Genomic DNA, 10,269 nt, shown 5'->3' with positions numbered 1-10,269 from the left:
CCTTTCGTGTTTAATCAACAAAAAATGCATTTGATTCCATCCACGTGTACGCTGATGAATAGTGGAATCATACGACATTTCCCTATTTTCATATTAAAGCATTAAATGTATATGACGTTGCGCACGATGTTGGTACGAATTCCATTTTGCTATAGATTAGCATGACAATAAATACGTAGACTGGTCAGTTCGATAAAATATAGTGATTTCTAGTTGAATTTATTACATTAGACTTGAAAATAAAGAAAAAAAGGAACCGAAATTTAAAATATCAAGAATTATAACACTTAATTATCCCGTTTTTACGCAAAAACGTAATGTCCAACGTTACATTTTGTGTGCAAAAGATCAGTGTTCCGTTTCTTTCCTACAGTATTTTTTTTCTGATCATCGTAAAACTTCACAAGAGTATTGCTATTGTTATTGTTATTCGCGTGTTAAAACAAAATCAATATCACTGAAACCGTAAACCGGAAAATGTCATTTTTGAAAACGGTCTGAAAAATGTCCAAGCATATGCAAGGTAAGCATATATCGGGTTTGCGCATTTATACTTTTGAAATTGGAAAAGCTGAGAGGAAAAATATTTATGATATTTTGAAAGTTTTTTTACTTTTCTCCTGGTTCATGATATTTTTTTGCCCGAAACCATGCGTGTAGTTTCTATTGCAATGACTTCAAAAAGTATAGCCATCTTGATCCAACGAAAAAAAAGCTGTATTTTCTTTACAATTGAGGTTTTAACCGGCTGCATATTACATAAGCATAGTTAGATCATAGAAAATAAAACTTGGCGGTAAAAGTTTTTTTCTTTTTCTTTTTAAACAATATAGTGTTTAACATGTTTTCTATAGGCAACAAGGTTTTTAGATCGTTTCAAAAAATAGCCGTTTTGTCCCAACGTTCGCAAAACGTAATTGATGTCATGCTCGGATTTTTAATTTTATATCATAATTATTTGTTTCCAGTTTAATTCGAATGAACCTAAAAATATAAGTTATAATATAACCAATGTATCATAAAGGAAAAGATTAAGTTTAAATTCAAATGTTGACCAAATGAGATTGATATAACAAATATCGGGATCTTAGTTTTTTTTCAGCACATTCATGACATTTGTTTTATTCAAGGAACGTTGTCTATCTGCAAGTTTTATATCATCAAAAGCAACATGCATATTTTTTTTGTTAATAAAATAAAATAGAAAAAAACCATTGCTGGCAATTATAACAAAACAAAGGATATGCATAATGCCACAAACATACGGAAATGAGAAAAACATGAATCCAAAATGTTTAACTACCTAGAAATTTTGCGATAAAGAAAGCATCGGGAAATGATAAAATATAGAAAGGAAACGGAAACGGAAAGAAATGCAACAAAAGGAGTATGTATAAACATGCAATAAAAAGGGAAAATAAATTCAAAATCTTAATTTATATTAAAAAGAAATCTGTATAAATTTGGAAATTAATGTAAAATTCATTAATGCGAACTGCTGCCAAAAGTAAAATTATCAATTATGGCCTGGAAAGACTGACAGCTCCTATAAATGAATATTCATTAAAAAAAATATGTGTACGAACACTTTAAGTTTTTTTTTTGTTAAACTATGCATTTTCAGACAAACAGAAATCGGTTACCAAATTCACAACAGTAAATTGACCTCATCAATTATAAGCTTGAACGCTTGAAACGTTCTTTGAAATCGTCGAAATCGCTTCATTATGAGGAACGTTGTGTAACGCTAAGTAGTACCAACATCGTGCGCAACGTCATATAGACTGAAAGTTGTTGACAGTTAAAAATTTCTTTGAAATTAAAACAAAGGTTGAAGAAATGCATTCATATATATTTTTCAGTTTTGGTAGCTTCTATGGGCCATTCAGATATCCTCGGAAACAATAGATTAATTTAAACAGATGAAAATAAATAAATTAATGCTACATGTAGCAATAGTATTATGTCGATTTTCCCGTATGAAAATATATCATAAAAACACCAGTTATTATTTATTAGTTGCAGGCCGAAGTTAGTTATAAGTTTTTTCCTCTTATTCTCCCAGTTTCAGCTGTTCAGCAGACATTTTTTTTTGTATTACCTAAATATGCTGAGCAAACTCACAATCATCTCCAACTAAGTTGCATGCATGGGCCCAATTAAGGTTTAATTATTGCTTGCATGACAGTAATGTGTCAGCACAGATTTTGGGTTGATTGTGACAAAATCAAACCATGTGTGAAGGTGACAGTTGATTATTGATAAACTATGATTCAATATTTCATTCTTGTCTATGATTGAATCAAAAGAAAAACTTTATGTTTTCAACTTTAACAGTCGAAATCATAGCCAATGTCGCTATGATATTATCGTAAAATACCACGAATCGTCAACAGAGCACCTTTTATTTGTATTCCAAGTTTGATTTGTACTTATCAGGTTAATGACTATTCAACGAAAGTAAGCTGGAAGGAACTGTTTATTTTATTTTGGCCTCCACAATTTTTCTTGTTCGTATTGGTTTTTTTCAAGTGGTTTTCCTCGTTACTTATATTTGTATAACTATATTACAAATGTAAGTATAAGACGTCATAATTGCTGTAAGGACACTTTTAGTTTAGTGTGTCGTCCTTTTCGCTGAACTTGTATACACTATTATAGTTTTAGGTGCGGAATTTTCTCGCTGCGTTGAAGATCCATTGATGGTCTTATGCTATTTTATGCTCTTTGATCGGGTTGTTCTCTTTGAAATATTCCCTGTTTAATTCACAACTCTTACGGTTGCTTCTGTCTTGATAAACATATGTTTTAAATTGAACATGACGTTAGTGTATTTGTTAGTGTATATTTTAACCCCGGGCTCAGAATCTCATTTATAGTGCGCATAGATTAAAATCTCATACAAAACAGAGACAAAATACTCATCAAATAAAATTGAGAATGGAAATGGGGAATGTGTCAAAGAGACAACAACCCGACCACAGAACAGACAACAGCAGAAGGCCACCAACAGGTCTTCAAGCATTGTTTTACTATTTAAAGTACATGTACCACTAGGGTTCGAAACATGGTTACATGTAAACAACGGAAGTAACCACATGCTAAAAATGGGAAAGGGTAGGGGGTCAGTTAGGATTTAAAGAAATTATGTATACATACATGATCATCGTACATTGGGATGGGACGCTAATTCCGATATATCATGCTAATAGTGTGCTAATTAAGCTTATATTAAAAGATTTTAAAGAAGTTTATTATTATTCGATATAATTAATATTCTCAAGCGTTACACGAGAACTATAGTTAAGGAAAAAACAGATGGATACCTAACAGTCCTGCAACTGTTTCTTCCAATGGTATGCAGTTACAATTTACAGCTTGTCACCACGTTGCACCGAATCTCCATTGTTAGATTTGTCTTCATCGATATATTCGTAAAATATTTGCCACTGAACATTACGAAAACAATCAATTACTCATGATTTTATTAACCTCAGTTAATCTTTTTTTTCAAAAGCAACTACACTTGAGTATAAAGAACTTATATATCCTGGAGTTATTCTTATAATATTTTCAAATAAAATTGAGAATGGAAATGGGGAATGTGTCAAAGAGACAACAACCCGACCACAGAACAGACAACAGCAGAAGGCCGGATTTAAAGATGGAGCATGTACATGTACATGTTACAACATTATTTTCTAGTGTTCACGTTTTCGGACGGATATCTTTATCAACTTTATATAGCTATTGTTGGAAAAAATGGATAAATAAATCTTTAAAACAAGAATGCGGAGTGGTTATAAATACCGTCACAGTTTTAATAAATTCTTTATTGACAAAGCGCTTTACACACATATGGACCAACGGCTTAAAAACATGTGTAACCCCGCCACATTCTTTATGTGCCTGTCCCAAGTCAGGAGCCTGTAGTTCAGTGGTTGTCGTTGGTTCATGTCTGTCATATTTGTTTTTGGTAAATTGTTTTGTTATAAATTAGGCCGTTAGTTTTCTCAATTGAATTGTTTCATATTTTTAATGTCGGGGTCTTTTATAGACGACCATACGGTATGGGTTTTTCTCATTGTTGAAGGCCGTACGGTTGCCGATAATTGCTTACATCCACTTTATTTGAATTTTGGTGGATAGTTGTCTCATTGGCAATCATACCACATCTCCTTATTTATATATATAACAAACAATGAAAAAAAAACATAATACATATACCGGTACATCTTATAATAATCATATTTTCATCTCTCCCTCACTCCATATATATAGAGATTGAAATATTTTCAATGAATCCCTGCCCTAAGTCTTTGTGACTTTCAAAAAAAAGAGCTCTTTTCTCATTTTATCATTTGTTTTACATTCAAAAAAAGAAATGGAATTCGTCATCTTATACATCACAATGTGTACATAGTCTTAAATCTGTGAATTTTCCATTTTCTATTAACAAACAGTGATCACTCATTTGAAATTAACTAATTAATTGTCTGTGTTAAAAGTTTAATTTGGGAAAGTAGGTATGTTTCAAATCTATAAGTTTTTTAATTTAAAAAAAGAAAAGGTTGGAGTTTACCATTTTCTTGTTAATTTGATATTTTGTTTTATTGTATAAATTTTCATAAGAGTTTTCCTAATTTTGTTTGTATATTATCCTATTATTTTGCTTTTTATTATATGTATTCGTATTTTGATTATCAATCACTAAAATCATTTTGATTTCTTACATAATTAACGTAGGAATAACATAAATAAATGCCTGAGTTATGTAAAGTGTTGGCTAAATCAAGGGTTTCTTTTAGTAGGGGATTAGTTTTTTTTTCCTTTTTAAGTTTATAATGAAAAAAGAAGAGTTTGTCTTTTCATAAAGCAATCAATAGAATTGATGTCTGTCCAATTCTAATCGAACAGCTTTATTGCAAGAGCATTTTTTACTCCTTAAATTAGCTTATTAAACTTATTTAGCACTTTATCAGGGGACTGTTGTCAATGAAATTAATGTGGTAGTGTGTTAATTTGGATATTTTTACTTTTGTATTATACTTTGATATTGTGATACTATATATTTGATGAGTGTAATATTTTTAATTCTAAGTATTTAGTGAGTTAGTTTCTAGTCATGCTCCACTGGTTATGTTCATTGTATGATTTTTTACATGGCTCAGTGAGTTTTGATATATTGATTATTTGTTTACTCTCTGGGTTTTACTAGTTTGTATTGTGAAACTTTTTCTTCTTTGTGATAATTGGCTAATTTAGTCATATGGTCATTTTGGAGGGAAATTCTATTGTTAAGTCAGAATTTACTCATACTTTGAATTGTATAGTTGTGTGTTGTTTGCTTTGATATATTTATATTTGTGGACATCTTTGATTCCATTATCAGGTCAGTTTTCTCTACTTAATATGTCACATTCATACTAAAATACTGATATGAATAGATTGTATAGATGATTTGGTATGAATGGTCAGAATGAATGATTTCAGAGTAAAAGGTGTATAAAATAGATTAAAACATATAAAAGTATATTAAATATTGTTTAAATCAGTTTAACTAAATTGACACAGTCAAACAAATCATTTTGTAAGTATTTAAGCCATAAACAGTAAAATTATATGAATTACTCAGTTTAGTGAAAAGAAGTAATAGTAAAGATATAAAATAGTAATTTGTATGTTAAGACATATTTTAAACTATTAAATGATTTGATAATTTGATACGTAAACTATAAACACAAATAGTTATGATAATATTTTTATTACAGATATTTGAACCATACTGTTAGTATATCATGTAGAAGATTCCATATTGTAAATACAGGACCTATGTACCTCATACATGGTAGGTTGTGTATTCTGTTTATATGTGTGTTTTTGTGCTTAACATTTGTCTTGAGCATGGCTATAATATTTGTTTTAATAAGCTTATTGTGTTATGTTACTGTACGCTTTGCTTTATGTGTACTAATTCAATGTTGTTAGTAATTTGAATGGAATGACCCATAAATGACTATCAGAAGAATATTTGGTAGAATACAATATGTTAAATGTTAAGATGTGTAATTTATGATGAGAACAATATTTCTCATGATTAACATTCTATGTAAATAGATTTGTAAGTAAATAACATGGAAAACCATAGTTGTCCAGTAGGAAGTATTTGAGTATTGTATTTTAGGTATTGTCACCTAGAATGAATAGAGTTATCTTTCTTTGTATTTATTATTTGTATTTGTATTGCAGGGTCATTTCTTATATTACACAATAAAACGAATCCATTGATCCTGAGGTGTTTATTTTATTATACGACCAAAACAATCTGGTTACAGATGGCGCCCAACGACTTATTGTGTGGAGAATTCGAATTTCAATTGTAATTATTTTCATTTGTGGATTGCGTAACTACTACACAGCTGTTCGTAACTTCCGGTTCAACATCTGGTGAAGGAAACGTGAATTGGATTGAGACATTTTTTTTGGAAAAAAAAACCAGCTAACTGTAGGTGTTTATCATCATTATTTGTATGTTATATGTATGTTTGTACGTCTTGTGTTTGTGTTTGTACATGATGTTGACATTGTCATAGAAATTTATTGAAGATTTGGTTTAGAAATTGAAAATTTTCATGGTATAAACAAATGCAGAATTTGATTATTTGCTGTGGATAGAGATTTGACAGAACAGTTGTAATATAATATCATGAAATAGGCTTTGTCATTTGAAGTAAACATATAGTATTATACCACAGAGACAATCGTGTATTGATATTGGTATTGAATATTATAAATGTTATTTTGAGTTGTTGAACTTAAAATTTTTTTTTTTCGTAAATACATAGACCCCCCTCCCCCACACATCTGTTTTGAGGTCAAGGTCAACCGGAAGTACTATATAGACACACCCACACATAATGTAAATAAACATTGAACATTTTATAGGGTGAATACTAGGTAGTATTCAGAAAGATTGATTGATTTAGAAACACATACATAGACATTCATAGTTGTCACGAGTGATAATACTGTTCGAGATCAAACTTTACTACATTCAATTTTGATTAATTGATACAGACACACAAAATATTTTGAACTTTTCCATTTTTCACACGTCCATATACATTTAAATGTGTTGTTTATTTTGTGTTGTATGTGTAGAGTAACTGTGTACTGTCATTTGTGTTGTATGTTTAGTTGTTCACTGTACTATTTAGTATTTATATGTACTTTGTGCTCCTTTATTTATTAACATGATGTGTTGGTGTTAATACTGAATTGTAGTTTGAGGTATAAAATTATTTAAAAAATTTTAAAGGTTTAAACTAATTTAAATTTAAAAAAAAAAAGAAAGAAAAGCATAAATCTTATTAAACATTCAAAGAGTTAAATATTATTGAACGTGATATAATTTAAGCAACCACTTTTACTCTGAGTAGCGATTGAGCATTGAGAGGATAGAGTGTGAATAAACGTTACATTTAACCGTTCATACTATTAACCTCACCATCTGTTTCTAGTTACATCCTTTATCTTTACTGTTCACTTATTGTTTACTCATTGACTTTGATTTGATTTAGTTCATTTATTCTTTGAGGCATTTAGATTTTGGACTTGTATTTTTTTAAGTAAGCTAGGTAGGTTTAGTATTTGCTTTGGAGTTGAGATATATCAGTGAAGTTGTACTATATTTATTGACTTGAAGTTCTTGTAGTTTGAGTTTGTTGACGTAAAAGTTCATCACACTCATATTGTAGGTAGAAGCAGATTATAATTAAGAAGGTAGGCCTTGGTGATATTGTGTGTATATATATATTGTATTGAATATTATTTTGTGTAGTTATATTCATACTTTTGATTTGTATTTTATTATATTTATAGTACATGTCATTGTGTATTTATTCTATTTTGCATTGATTATTATTGTAGATTATTAATACACTTTACATTGTATTGTAGATTTGATTTATTTTAAATTTGTATAATAGATTTGATTGATCTTTAACTTTATTTTGTAGATTTAATCATCTTTGTCATCTTTGTCATCTTTGTCATCTTTGATTTATATCTGGTATATAACCAGCATGTACCTTTACTACTTGGAACTAATATACTTGAAACCTTGATGTCAGAACTTAAACAACAGCATGGAGATAGATTTTTACAGAATGCACAGTTAACTACACCTTGGTATCTTACATTCAGGACTATATCACTACAAGAAAAACAACTTACAAAGAACAAAAACAGATTAGCTTTAGTAAGATCTGCAGAAATACAAAAGATTATAATACCTCCAAATACCGAGAAAATTATTGAAGGATATTGCGTCAAGGAAATACCGTTTAAGCCTACAGCTTGTTTACTACAAACAACATTAGTATCTGATCATCATATACAAGATTTAGATATAGAGCCAGCAATACATCAATACAGATATAACAACAACAATATATTGAAAATTAAGATAGCAAATGTAACAACTAGTACAATAGCCATTCCACCTAAAGCTATAGTTTGCGAACTTCAACCAGTCACTATTGAAGATATACCAAAGGACGAAAACACTGATGATATACCTATTACAGAAAAAGTCAAGGATATCATGCAAAGTGATTTGACAGATGAACAATTTCAAGAAGGAAAAGATATGATAAATTCATTTCAAGATATTTTCTCAAAAGGTGATGGTGATGTAGGACATACCGATAGGGTGCAACACCGAATAGATTTAATTGACGAAAATGAAAGACCATTCAAACAGAGATACCGCAGAATTCCAACCGCAATGTATGATGAAGTTCGTTCTCATTTACGCCAACTTCTCAACAATAGAATCATAAGACCATCTCATTCACCATATGCATCTAACGTGGTACTTGTTAAGAAAAAGGATGGATCTCTCAGACTATGCATTGATTACCGCCAAATTAATTTAAAGACAAGAAAAGATAGTTATGCTTTGCCAAGGATAGAGGAATTATTAGATTGTTTAGCTGGCAGCAAGTTCTTTTCCGTTGTCGACATGAAGTCGGGATATTATCAAGTCGAGATCAAAGAAGAACATAAGGAAAGAACTGCGTTCACTGTAGGACCACTGGGTTTTTATGAGTATAACCGTCTTCCGTTTGGACTAACAAATTCACCAGCAACTTATCAAAGACTCATGGAGGAAATTTTAGGCGATTTGAATTTAAAGATATGTTGCATATTCATCGACGATATCATCATTTTTGGAAAATCTTACGAAGAACATCTTCACAACATAAAATTAGTTTTTGACAAAATTAGAGAAGCAAATTTAAAATTAGCACCAGGAAAATGCGAATTCTTCAAGCGAAAGGTTAAATATGTTGGTCACATAGTATCTGAAGAAGGAATTCAAATAGATAAACAAAAGACAGAAGTAGTAACATCTTGGCCAAAACCATCTACACCAGAAGACATTCGTCGATTTTTAGGATTTGTTGGATATTACCGTCGTTTCATTTACCAGTTTAGTAAGATATCAAAACCATTAACAGAGTTAATGCCTACACCAACAAAGAAAGGACAGAAAAACAAGACTAAAACAAAGAAATTATGGAAATGGGGAAATGAACAAGAAAGAGCATTTGAACAACTGAAGGAAAAACTCATATCAGCACCTATACTTGGCTACGCAGATGGTTCTAAACCGTATGAACTTCATACAGACGCATCTGGAGACGCTCTTGGTGCTGTTTTATATCAAGAACAGAATGGACTCAAAAGAGTGATTAGCTATGCCAGTCGCAGTTTATCTAAAGCTGAAAAGAACTATGCTACACATAAGAGGGAATTTCTGGCACTGAAATGGGCAGTATCAGATAAATTCAAGGATTACTTATACGGAACGAAATTTACCATCATGACTGACAACAATCCTCTTACTTATGTATTAACATCTGCAAAACTTGATGCAACAGGACATAGATGGTTAGCTGCATTATCAGCATTTGATTTTGATATACTCTATAGACCAGGGAAGGCTAATGCAGACGCAGATGCTCTAAGTCGTCTTCCTGCTGATACAGATTGCAACGACAGATGTAATATACCGCTTGAATCCATCAAAGCTATTTGTCGAAAAGCATTACCACCAGCTTATATTGAGAGTTTAGCTATTTCACCTGATGTAGTGATTGAGGATATAGACAACAGAGGAACCAATATAGGAAATATTATTGACTGGGAAAAAGCACAAACTATGGATCCAGACATCAGACCATGAACAACAAGCTATCACCC

The sequence above is a fragment of the Mytilus californianus genome, unplaced genomic scaffold, assembly GCF_021869535.1.
Source record: "Mytilus californianus isolate M0D057914Y unplaced genomic scaffold, xbMytCali1.0.p SCAF_6, whole genome shotgun sequence".
NCBI classification, from domain to species: Eukaryota; Metazoa; Mollusca; class Bivalvia; order Mytilida; family Mytilidae; genus Mytilus; species Mytilus californianus.
This window is presented reverse-complemented; position numbering follows the sequence as displayed.